Here is a 12727-nt window from a genome sequence, read left to right on the forward strand (position 1 = left end):
AAAAAAACCCAATAATGCCGAACATTGGCTGAGTGTTTATTTCGCCACTTTACTTTAAAAATAAATAGCGTTCATAGTGTTCCAACGATGTCACTCATTCGGCAGTTGCTGAGTCCAATCTATCATGTTTCACCGCTATTGTCAAGTAGCGTGTTTTACAACCACTGGGATGTTATTCTCCAAGTGGCCTGTATACAATGGCCCTCTCTGTGGAATGTACCATTGGGCACTCTGCCACTCAGCCATAGTGACATTTTAGGCAATGCCTAGTACATCAAGTTAAGGCTCTCTGGCAGCACAAACATGTCACCATGGCTGTATGTTATTTTTGGAAAAAGTGGAGAGCTGAGCAGGGTCGTGATTGCTGTATTGCACCTCATCAGCCAGCCCAACAGTCCAGATGAGGGATTGTTTCAATTTGGCTCTTTGCCTTTGTCGGGACTTAACATGCAGATGGCCAGCCAGATGAGGGACAGCTTCTTTCGTACTTTGAATTAGGACAATTCCTATTTTCACTTTAAAATTCAAGTCATTAGCCTTGACATTTAATATGGGTTTGTATTTAAAAAAATACTGAGAGTTGTGCAGAGTGATCTGGTTTATTTCATCCCTAGTGGTGCCTTGTTCCAGATGACCTTGTAGCCCACGTACAAAGTGGTTTCACCTGCAAAGTAATCAGAAGTTGGGCCTTGGGTAAGTAGTCGCTGAAAACAAGCTGATATATACCTGGTGTGTGTGTGTGTGTGTGTGTGTGTGTGTGTGTGTGTGTGTGTGTGTGTGTGTGTGTGTGTGTGTGTGTGTGTGTGTGTGTGTGTGTGTGTGTGTGTGTGCATATGTGCGTGTGTGCGTGCGTGCGTGTGTGTGTTTTTGCATGCCTGTGTATGTGTTTTTCATCCTACTAGTATTACTACTTATTTTGCAGTTTTTTTTCTTCCACTGAAAAAATCATGAGTTTGACCACCATGTACAATATATTTCACTGGTTATATAGTCCAAAAGTTCAAACAGAAATACACATTTAGAGAGCGCATTTAATTTGATTTAATTTAATTTAATTTTATTTTATTTTATATGCTTTGACACCATCCTATTTTGCATTGGAAATTTTAGAAGAGTAAAAAAGGGTAAACGTATTGCAAAATGTTTATATTTAACACTATCGAAAAATTCAAAGAATGTCATCTAAACATTTATTTATTTCTTTTATTAAAGCTCTCCAATTTGGGGACTAAATAGAGATACCATAGGTGACTATGCAACAATTTAAATGAAAGAATGAGACTCTTCCAAAAAAAAAAAAAAAAACTGTGACTTTGTTAACACAAACAAGCACACAGATAAAGTGTGTGACTGGACGCTGGAGGAACAGGAAGAAAAAGTAAAAATGCTAACAATAATATTTCTATCATCAATGTTTGAATACGCAGTCATAGACATTATTCTTCTGGGGTTGTAGCACGCATAGAGAAATCTGGAACATAGAGGCCATCAGGCATTTTGGTAGATTCCTGAACGGCCCGTCCCACCACCGACCCACACGACCCTTGTCGATAATAACGTTTCTGATGCGTGGTGGCCGAGGTCTTTAATTCCCCTCCACGACCCCCGGTAAGAACATATTCACTGTGATGAGCAGTCTCCTCCTATTCCAACTCTCTGTGCACTTTGATCATCAACTGAATTGCATACAGTACTGCACTCTATTGAACTGTACTGTACAGCCGGGTATTACGATCATCATTGATCAAGCTGCTGAGTCCCTTTATGTATGTGTGAATTTTTTTTTCTTTCATCCTTACACCCATACACCCAAGTGCGATTTATGAGTATCGCAGATGCTTCCATTCTCTATTTTGAGTGCAGCCTTTATATGCCACCGAAGCAAAGCAGCCTCTTTGAAAAATGTGAGCATAAATCCTGCCAACTATGCACATGCCAAACATTTCATGCTAATGATTGTACCATGCATACATCTTCAGAAAAGCACCTTTCTCAAAAGCCCCTGTAATAATCCACTTGATAATTATTTCTCTACAATATAATCTGCATTTAGCAGGAGAAAATGAATTCCCTTTGTAAAATGACATTTTTGACATTTGGCTTCCACGGTGCTTTCAATAGAAGAATGATGTGCTCGAACTGTAACCTTTCTTTTTTTCACTATTTTGAAAAATAGCGAATGTCACAAGTGAGGTCTAGTAGAATTCCTGTTTTACTTTTGCTGGTGTGAGTCCTCTCCAACTCACTTTACAGTCCAATACAAGTATATAGTATTAATTTAAATTGTAAATTGTCCATATGTTTGGTAATTGATTGCGACCAATTGAGGAAAATATCCCAAGTCATTCCCAGAGAAAGTGACCCTGAAAAGAACAAGGATTTTGTTAAAAGACCTAGTAGGAAAAAATTTCCTGCACAAAACAACTCCATAAATATTTACACAACAAATGTAATGTCAACCTGAGATCCAAATGGCATACTTCATCATTTTTTCTTTCTTATACACACATACCAATAATTAGATCATATTTAGTGTGGGATCTCTTCTGCACAAAATTGGTTAAAAATTGGTATTTATGTACCACGCTTTCCATGGATCTGAGTTTTCATGAATCCAGGATCCTGAAGTCCTCCAGTATCAAACTCAAGGCCCAAGGGAAACATAACCATAATGTGGCCCATAACAAAAATGAATTTGCTCTCGCCACGCCCACTGCACAATACTTGCCCCCCGAAGCCCGCCCAGTGGATGAAGACTATCATAAATATTTGTTTCATAAACACATGAAAACCTCTGCGGTGCCTCGATAATAATTACAAAATCTATCATTGGGCAACTACAAACTAACATCGACATTGTGCTTGTATTTCAGCAGGCGCCACCATATACTGAAGCTTTTCGAGAATGAACAAATTGCCCATTACGATTCAGGGAGACATCCCTGTGATTATTCATTGGCTGGAGTTTCTGACTGATTACGCCTCAGAGATGTCAAGAGTGCAAAATTTCTGAAACTTCATTTCACTGTCGGCCTGACCTTTCTTTTTCTTCTCAATAATCTTGATGAATAATTGTCTGGAAGTTGCGCAAAGAAGTGCTGAGCTTCTAGCTGACAAATGGACACCTAGTATAGAAGGCAATTGAAGACTAGTCTGTGTTTGTAATTCAGTTGATTTAGTTATTAATTTTGCATCTTTACTTGGCCTTTGAGAGTTTCTTGTTTGTTAAATGTTTCACCGTATCGTTGTGTTTCATGGCAAGCAGCTCTCTTTACCATTCACGTTGGGATTTTCAGTTGTTTCATGAAAACTGTTCCTATACTTGGTCCCACCTGGCAAAGCTGTCAGAGGCATGGCTCAGTGCCTTGGCATGCAGCCGCCATCTTCCTGGCCCAGTGTCCACTTTTGGATGCCAAGTGGGCCTCCACTGATTATACGGATGTCCTGTTGGGGGACGCCTGGAGGGGCTTGCCTACGTATGTGTTCAGTGGGAACCTGAAGTGCACCTTCAGTTGATTCCTTAATTTCTCAGAGACTCATCATCAATGAACTGTGTTTGAACAGATAAGACTTTATTGGAAATAAATTGTGACATTTGTCCATATTAGGATTGGGGAGGGGTGGCTTGTTGTTTTGTCAGGTGATTCTACAGCTTGTCTAATTCTTTGTCATGAATAAACCAAATGACAACTTACATTGTGAATCAAGTCAAACGCAGACGGAAAAACTTGATATGAAAGCTAGAGTTGTGTGTGTGTTTTTTTTTTTTATGGGTTTTTTTTTACTTTTACGGAAGTTCTTTGAAAGACATACATATTCTATTTTTGCACTTTATTTCCATGAACTAAACTGCTGGTTTTGTCTCACTGATCATTTAAATGTCTCAGTGAACTGATGTAAATAATTGAATGTTTGCAGCGCATGAATTACCAAAACTGACCTTGAAATATGGATGTGTGTCTTATAGCAGCGCTTTGCAAGTGTATTGCACTTGTGTTTTACTGTCAAAAGGAAGATCCAAACCATGATGTGTTTTGATCTAACAACGGCGGAAGAAGAAACCTCAATACGTCAAGAAAAATGGCTGCTTTAACAAGTAAGCTGTCTTGGCTTTATGGATGGTTTAATTGGCAGTTTTGTCGCAAGTGTCACACAAAGTGTCAGTAAAGTATGTGCTACGATTCTCTGGTGTCATAGGGAGCTTTTAGAAGGCCCTGTGTGAGTTCAGACAACTGTTAGCGTTCCCTGAGCTTTCCTACCACTTCACGTAGTCAGTTGATGCTTTCCATTCAGTTACTGTAGAAACAGATCAGTTCCAAAGAAATGTTAGCAAACTACAGTTTTATTTTGCGAGATTACTTTGCTAGAATTACAAAATGTCCAATGCTAGGTTGTTCTTTGTTGCAGAACTAAAATTTAAGGTTCATCTGAAAACTGAATGCTTAACTTTTGTACTATAACTGGACATCTCTGTGTTGGGAAACCGGGGGATATTCACCATTCCGCATTCCGTTGTGCTCGTATGTAAACACTAACTGGCAATACAACCAGTTTAACAAGGAGGTGCAAATTTAAAGAAAATCATTTTGAATCCAGTGTATGTTGTGAGACAAATTAGATTAAGTCAAAATAAATCATACAGTTTCTATACTCTGTATATATTAGCGGAGAAGGATGTCACAGAGATTCATCTTACTTCAATCACTCTTTCCATAAAACAAGGTTACCAATTTCATGAAGATCTTCCCACTTGGATTTGCTAGTTTAATGTGATGTCCCATCAATCAAAAATAGTCATTACTCTTCATTCATCCATGTTAATTAAACCCAATTTACTCGTCTCTCATCACCATATGTTCTAATTTGCCTCTGAATTTTTTGTTACAATCACATAGTTGCATACAAGCAATGGCCTTGACTTAAGTTCAACGACTTTCTGTGGTTTTCGTGATGCAATTTCAATCTTGTATTTCAGCAGCAACCAATCGATCCACTGACTTCATATTCTTTTTGCACAAGCTCAAGTGTGAAAATATTTCTCTGCTGTATTTCAAAGCCAGTTATGGCTCAATCTCCTGGGAGTGTTTGTCACACCGCACATTGATACAGCAGCTGGTGCAGTAAATGTGCTATAATTGCACAGTCGCACATGGCTTTGGGTGTGTTCATAGTATCACACCAAATGTGTTCATCAACAGTCTGTGACAACTCCTTCCTTTACTTATTCCCATCCAAGCCCAACTAAATGTTGGGTAATGCATATTGTTATCACGCCTGTCCTCTGCCAACATGTGTATCTCAGAAAATGTTGGAGGAAATGATTCAGTGTTATGATCTGTAAGGCATTTCTGCAGCAATGACCGTTAATGGGAGGTGCTAGCAGTGCAGATCTGCAGGTGCTATGCTGTTAACAGGGAGCCAGTTGAGACAAGCTGTGTGCCACACTACTCACAATGGTGACAATTCAGGCAAAGCCCTCTCATGTAAAATCTCATTTCTTATAGGGATTGAAGATGACAACGAAAGAAACGTATACCTCCACTGAGAAACATAACATGAAAAGGAATGGTGAGTTATTTTTGTTCTGTAGATTTGTCACTCATTAATATGCATGGGTCTTTGTTGGGAGACAGTCAATAACCACAATATATAATTAAATAATTGGATTCAGGAATTACATTTGGGCCATATAGTAAAGAAAGCAGACTGGCTTCTCAAGAAAAGGTATTTATATTAGTGATAGGAGATATGTACGTCAACAAAATGGGCAGAAGGTTCACAGAATCCCATAGTGCTATGATAAAGTCTGGACTGAAACTGAATGCAGCTCCAAAAACACTTCTGTTATAACAACCAGGCTTGTAGATAAGCTCAAAAATCTCTTTAGTAACAAAAGGCCATTTCACTATAAAGCTGGGAGTGTTTTTGTTCCCTTTTGCTATTCAACCTGTGTTTGGTCGAAGCTGATGAGCCAGCGAGAGTGATTTCTCTCACCACCGGTCTCCCTGATTCAACATGTTCAATCAGCCGGACAATCCTCTGACATGGGCTGATCCATGCCAACGGTGCAGGATAAACCGTGCACACTGCGACCACAGCCATACGCTCACAAAACGCAGTGAACCAGGCTCATTAAACCTTGAGCACAAGCGCACACATGATGGGTGGCCATCTGTTTCACTTCCTCTAACGTCACCTGAGCTTTAATGACTTTTGTTATTAAATGTGCTTATTGGAGCTAAGAAGTAGATTTCTGTAGTAAGGTTCTTTGCTTCAGAACCTAATTCTACAGTGGCTGCAGAGACTTGCAAATGTCTATGACTACGGTCACCAATTCCAGATAATCAGCAAAATCTGCCGAAGCTGAATAGCATTTCTGATCATGATCAAGGTTGTTCTTGCAATTTTAAAATGAGACACAGAATGTTACCGACAGACTGTAAAGCAAATAGATGAAGCAGTTCAATTAAATAATATACAATATAAGAACGGATAATGTTCTTATATTTGACTTTGATTTGCTATTTCAGTTTCACAATGCTGGGACTACATCTAATGAATAATATATTCATTAATCTATCAATATTTATCACATTAGATGATCAATCAAAAAACGACTTCACTTTGAATTGGCCACACATTCAATTGATATCGCCGAATCCCTCATTATTGGGCAGTCTTAACCCGCGTACAAAATGTATATCTTGAATATCGTTTTTGAATGTCCATTAATCCATACATTTTATGAACCGCTTATCCTGATGAAGGCCTCGGGCGTGCTGGTGCCTATATTCAATTTAATTTTTTAAAATCCTTCCATGATTGGCAGTGGGAAATCAACTGCTAAAATTGTTATCCTACACGTTGTCACAGTTAGCAGTTAGATTATCCATCCATCCATCGATCCCGCCTCCGGGCTTCTTGTGTGGAGTTTGCATGTTCTCCCCATGCCTGCGTGGGATTCCTCCGGGTACTGTCATTTCCTCCCACATTCCAAAAAACATGCATGGTAGACAGATTGAGCACTCCAAATTCCGCATAAGTGTGGTTGGTTGTGTGCGAATGATTGATTGAATGATTGATTGAATGCTTCATCTACGTATGTGTGCCCTGTGATTGGCTGGCGCCTGGTTTGGGGTGTATACCACCTACTGTCCCGAAATCAGCTGGGATAGGCTCCAGAAAGAAAAGCGGTTCAGATAATGAATGGATGGATAATAATACATAACTTTTAAAATTAATTGAAAAAATTAGACATTACTTTTGAATATAGAGTATAATGTCTCCAACATTCCACTGATGAAAGCTGGAAATGCAGAACTACACATCCTGTGCACTTCATCAAGGCTAATTTGTCAAGTTGATATACTGAGTCTTGTCCGTTTTCAAAAGACTCCTTAAAAGCCAACCTCGACCCTAAAAGCATCATGTTGTGTGCTTACAAATGTAATAGTGCTACAGCGCTTTCTATTGCCATGGCTTTACCTCATGATTGATATCCAATTAGAAAATAAAGGAATAAATGATTATCAATCACTGCTGAAAGCAACCCTAGCAATTTATGCACTTATAGACAGCATGCGGAATTCTCTGGGGGGATGTTTTACAGACATAATGAGTTAGAAAACATTGGGGTAAACAAATCGACTTTTTTTTTTTTTGCAGGGAGACCTAATTACAGAGCAGGGATAAATAACTACTATTGCAGAGGATTCGGGCATGCAAGAGTAATGCATTGTAATGGGCCTCAGGGAGTTAATGCTTTTTTTTCTGTGTGATATGTTACATGTTATGTTCTGTGTTGCGTTTGCTTGAAGATGTTTCAGGTCGTTTTACTACTTAATCGTTTTAGATTTAATCAGAACATTGGTTTGTAACTTAACGATGGCAAAGAAATCAGCCAGATTTATTAGTGCTGCTACGTCAGGATAAAATTGGAGCTACGAAGAAAACTACTACAGCACTGATACATCAACTGGGGATTTTAGGTACAGTACATTTTCAAACAATAATTTTGCGTGTTTTAATATGAGCCAATGTAGTACTGACCTTGTTACTTAAACTTTAACCGAGGACATACTGGCACTAATATTTTCAAAAGCCCCCAAAAACAGTTAAGATAGGAATAGCATTTTGCTTTATAATGCCCTGATGAATAAAGAAAATTCAGTTCGTTATTGGTAACTTACAACTACTGCAGAATTCAGCAGCTCAGGACCAGAAAGAGAGAGCACATTTCTCCGGTTTTAGAGATTTTTTTTTGTGTTTCAGCATAGATTTTAAGATTTTTTTTCCCATTAATTTATTACACCCTTTACGGTTTTGGCCCCTCTTATCATGCATCATTAACCCTTGTGGACCCTGAGGTCCTCCACGAGCAGCCTTTTAGTAATACCCAGAGTAGTTTTTGACATTTTTTTTCCAGGAATTCCCATTGTTTTGGAGTGTCAGCTTCACTTCTGGCATAGTGTCATGTGTACATTGCATTTCATGTTGATTTGATTTATTGAACAGCCCGGACGTTATGCTGCTTTTCAAAACAACATCTTACCAAGTGAGCCAGAGTCAGGACAGGAAATTCCAATGGGGTTTTATCGCACTGAAAACATTATTTATGTAGTCTTTATGTGTCTGGAACGCAGCATATAATTTCCAAAAAGTGTAATTATCTCATCATCAGTCTTCATCTTAATCACACGCGCCATAACTCACAGAACCAAAAATAATTCAAGATGCAATACACAGCAAGGCGGGATTTGGCAGTAACTGCCCTAGCCCATAACATTCTCACATTGGTCAGAAAATCCACCTTGTCAGATGAATCTGAGGGTAAGGGAAGGAGGGGAAAAAAAAATCCCTCAACTGAGTGTTCCCTTCACAGTAATCGTTTCAATCTGTTCTGCCAGAACAGATTGCAGCATTTTGCTTCCCTGTTGGAGGGCCCTCTACTCGTCGTCCTTCCTTGTCATACGGCATCCCGTTTCCCGTTATTGCAAAATGACATTTTCCATTTCATTGTCAGACTGGATCGCATATACTCAATGTGCCCCGTCCACCGGTCACCTCCTATGATCATCCATCTTGGACAAACCATTACACAGCAACCACAAATTCACACTTAAGTGAAAAATGAGGGAATAACAGAAAATATGCGAGTAAAATTGGTCATACACCATCAAAATGAAACACTTGTGAGACCCTCTACATTTGTGTCAGGTCAAAGACAATACTTTCTTTTGGCCCCATAAACACAAAAAAACCCACGGAACATTAGGTGCGACTTCACATTTTCTATTTACCGGAGCTCGCCTGGCTCTTTTTAAGGATTTGCAGTCCATGTTGATTGATAGAGCCCGTGTAAGTGGCCATGGCAATTCCAGAAACAACAGTCAACCTCCTCTGGCAGGAAGAAGGCTCTTAACCACAAGAGCTGAGGCTGAAGGGGAAGGTGGGAGGTGAGCCAGAGGGAAGGCAGCCTGCGGTTGCACATCTTTGGAAAGCTTCATGTGTTGTAGAGACAGCCCCTTAAGTAACTGAAAGATGCTCATTATGAGCGATAGAAAGCCTCCCCTTCATAGCAACCAAAACTGCAAACCGAGCCCGTCTGGAGAGGAAGCGAGCACAAAAAGTTGTCAAATTAGGACTAAGAAAGTGAAAGGCTTTGGAACAACACTCATAACATCCACCAGCCTTTACAATCACAGCAGGATATTTACAATTTTAATGTATCAACAGGGTTTCCCCCAAAATTGTAAATATTTTCTCATGTAGTGACAGAAAATGCAAGGGGCTCCACAGTTGGTCTCTTTCAGCATATTTTAATGCCAGTAATTCAAAGCGGCCACCAAGGCAAATTCCATACTGCATAGAGTATTCGTTTTGAAGCCCATGTTTATACGCTGCCAGTTATAAGGCCAGTGTCTCCACGCAGGGGGCTCCTGCTGGGATGATAAGGAACTGTCTGCCTCTCAAGATAAAGTCTAAAAGAGAAGGAGGGCAAGTTGGGTAGTGGACTCACAACAGTATTATCCATCATTGTGGGTTTCATTTCAGTAGCCAGTTTTGACAAATTATGCATTCCTTTTACCCATCATCACCCTTGTAAATGCCTTTGGTTTTTCACGGCGGAGCTCAAATGTTCATATATGGCCTTTGGGGTGCAGGGTCTGTTCTTGACCATATTGAGCAAATGAACCAGAGAAAGAATCACTCAGGCCTGCCTGTGAAATGGGTCTGTTGTAGAGCACAAAAATATGAAGAACCAAGATTGGTTAGGCTTAATAGCTTTGACTAGAGATTCATAAAAAGCCACTGACATTTCAAGCAAACCTCAGGCTGATTTCCCTAATCGCTAATTATATTACATGGGCCCTGCCTCACCTTACTGACATGTTTCACCGCCATTTTTCCACCACATACCCAAAGGAGATAAATCACTCTATCTCAAATTCGCTGAATCACGGATGGGTGAGTCCTGACACCAGGTATTGTTATCTGTGCTGGTACCAGCCTTTCGATTGTGTTCTATTTATCATTTTGTTCTGTTTGCGGAAATTTTTTTGAAACATGAGTATGATATAATAGTAGTAGTAGTATTGTAACTTTTCTTTTCTTCTCTTGTTAGGGGGATGCTAAGTCTTCAGTTGCTTAAACCAGCCACACTCCGAGAGGGAATTATGCGAGGCAAGTTTATTTGTATAGCACATTTCAAACACAAAATAATTCAAAGTGCTTTGAATAAAACATTTAAAAGCATTACAGAAAGAGAAACAAATTATGATGCAGAAGGCAGCACGAAGCGTGAATGCAGTAGATGTTTGTGTGTGTGTGAAAGCCGTTGACCATGTTTCATACATTTGTGTGAATTTGTTTTCACGAAGACGTGCTACTGGAGTACGGATCATATTCAGGTGGACATTTTTACGGTTAATCTTTGTGATTTTGTATGGGTGGGACATTTTTAAAGGAAAATCGCATTTCTCTGAACTAATTATAGACAAGGAAAATGTTCCTCATAAATTGTGTGGGGGAGGTAAACTGGGCTCATGTGAGGATGAGACAAGTCTGTAAATTAAAGTTCTGACTCTTAGCCTCTGTGGCAGACATTGGCTAGTCAGAAAATAAACCATTACATTAAATACATTACAGTCACAGCGGTCACCACCCTCGTGTTGAAATATTGACTCACCTTGTCAATTGAGCTTCAAGCTGCTCTTTTGTGCCTAGTGAATGAGGAGCTTTGGTGTTTCTACAGCGCCTTAATTGACTCACATCACCTCTAAAATTTTAGAAATTCACATTATATATTTTTTACATTGTACGTTATTCTGGAATAAGTAAAAAAAAAAAAAGCTAAACTATAAGGTACTTTATTGAAATGTAATATGTAAAAAAGTATCACCCTTGTCTCAAAAATATTTTGTTCCACCCAATCCCTCCTACCTGTTGTCGACTGGGCTCTCACCATGCTGTCTGCACAGAGCTATACACTGCTCTCTAGTGATATACAACCATTGTGTCAGTACTTGTCTTGAACCAGGATACATGGAACATTTCCTAATTTCTACTACTCAATACCAACCGATCATCATGTATCACAGGTATCGTTTTGTGATGTTATCAGACTTAGGGAGTAACGGCATAGTACATGTACCACCTTTACGGATCCAGAATACATAAATAAATGTAACTGTATTCTGTTTCATAAAGCATACATAATTATTTATTAAAGACATGAGTATTTCGCAAGATTGCATTTTACATGTGTTTATTTGAGCCATCAGCGCAATAAGTGGATAAACATTTGTCAAATATTTGCCACAATTATCTCACTCTATGGGCCGCTGAGACTCCAGTCACTTGATGGATGGATGGATGGATGGATGGATGGATGGATGGATGGATGGATGGATGGATGGATGGATGGATGGATGGATGGATGGATGGATGGATGGATGGATGGATGGATGGATGGATGGGCGGACGGGATGGTGTGTGGGTGGGTCAGTTGGTGGTTGGGTGGATAGATGATGTAGTATGGTTTTGGGTGGGTTGGTGGGTGGACGGACAGACGGATGGACGGGAAATAACATACTGTACTCCATTTGGTCAAGTCCATATTAATCACAGTTGTAGGCATGATTCTGCAGCCCTCTGCATACTGTATACAACAAAAATCAATAAACCCTCATATGTAATAATCCACTATCATCTCGAGATACACTCTCTAGCATCATTCAGAAAGTCAATAAATATATTTTGTATTGTCGAGCCTTTATTATAACCTTATTCAATAATCTAAGAGAAATGTATCCCCACAGTCCAAGGGCAACGGAATGAGAGCTGAGAATGCTGTCAAAGAATTTGAGCTGAGCAGTGTGCATGTACATTATTTAATTGGCCTGTGGATATGAGTTCACTTGAACTGACAACTCCACCATGAAATATTCCATTATATTCCCATTTGATAAAGAGAAAACCATGCAGTAGAGCAGGAAGTCGAGATGGTTGTTTGTCTATGTGTGCCCAGCAATTGCCTGGTGACCATAACCATTGTATTCTTTTGTTCAGACAAGGTGTACAGGTCTTACCTAAAAAAACGTTTCCGACAGTTTTGGCAGCAACTTCCGCCTTCGTCAGAGAGTAAGACCTGTACACCTTGTCTGAACAAAAGAATACAATGGCTATCATCAACGAAGACATAGCGTATTTTCCGGACTATAAGGCG

This window comes from Syngnathus floridae, chromosome 3 (assembly GCF_059516105.1).
Source record: "Syngnathus floridae isolate MCC-2025c chromosome 3, RoL_Sflo_1.0, whole genome shotgun sequence".
NCBI lineage: Eukaryota > Metazoa > Chordata > Actinopteri > Syngnathiformes > Syngnathidae > Syngnathus > Syngnathus floridae.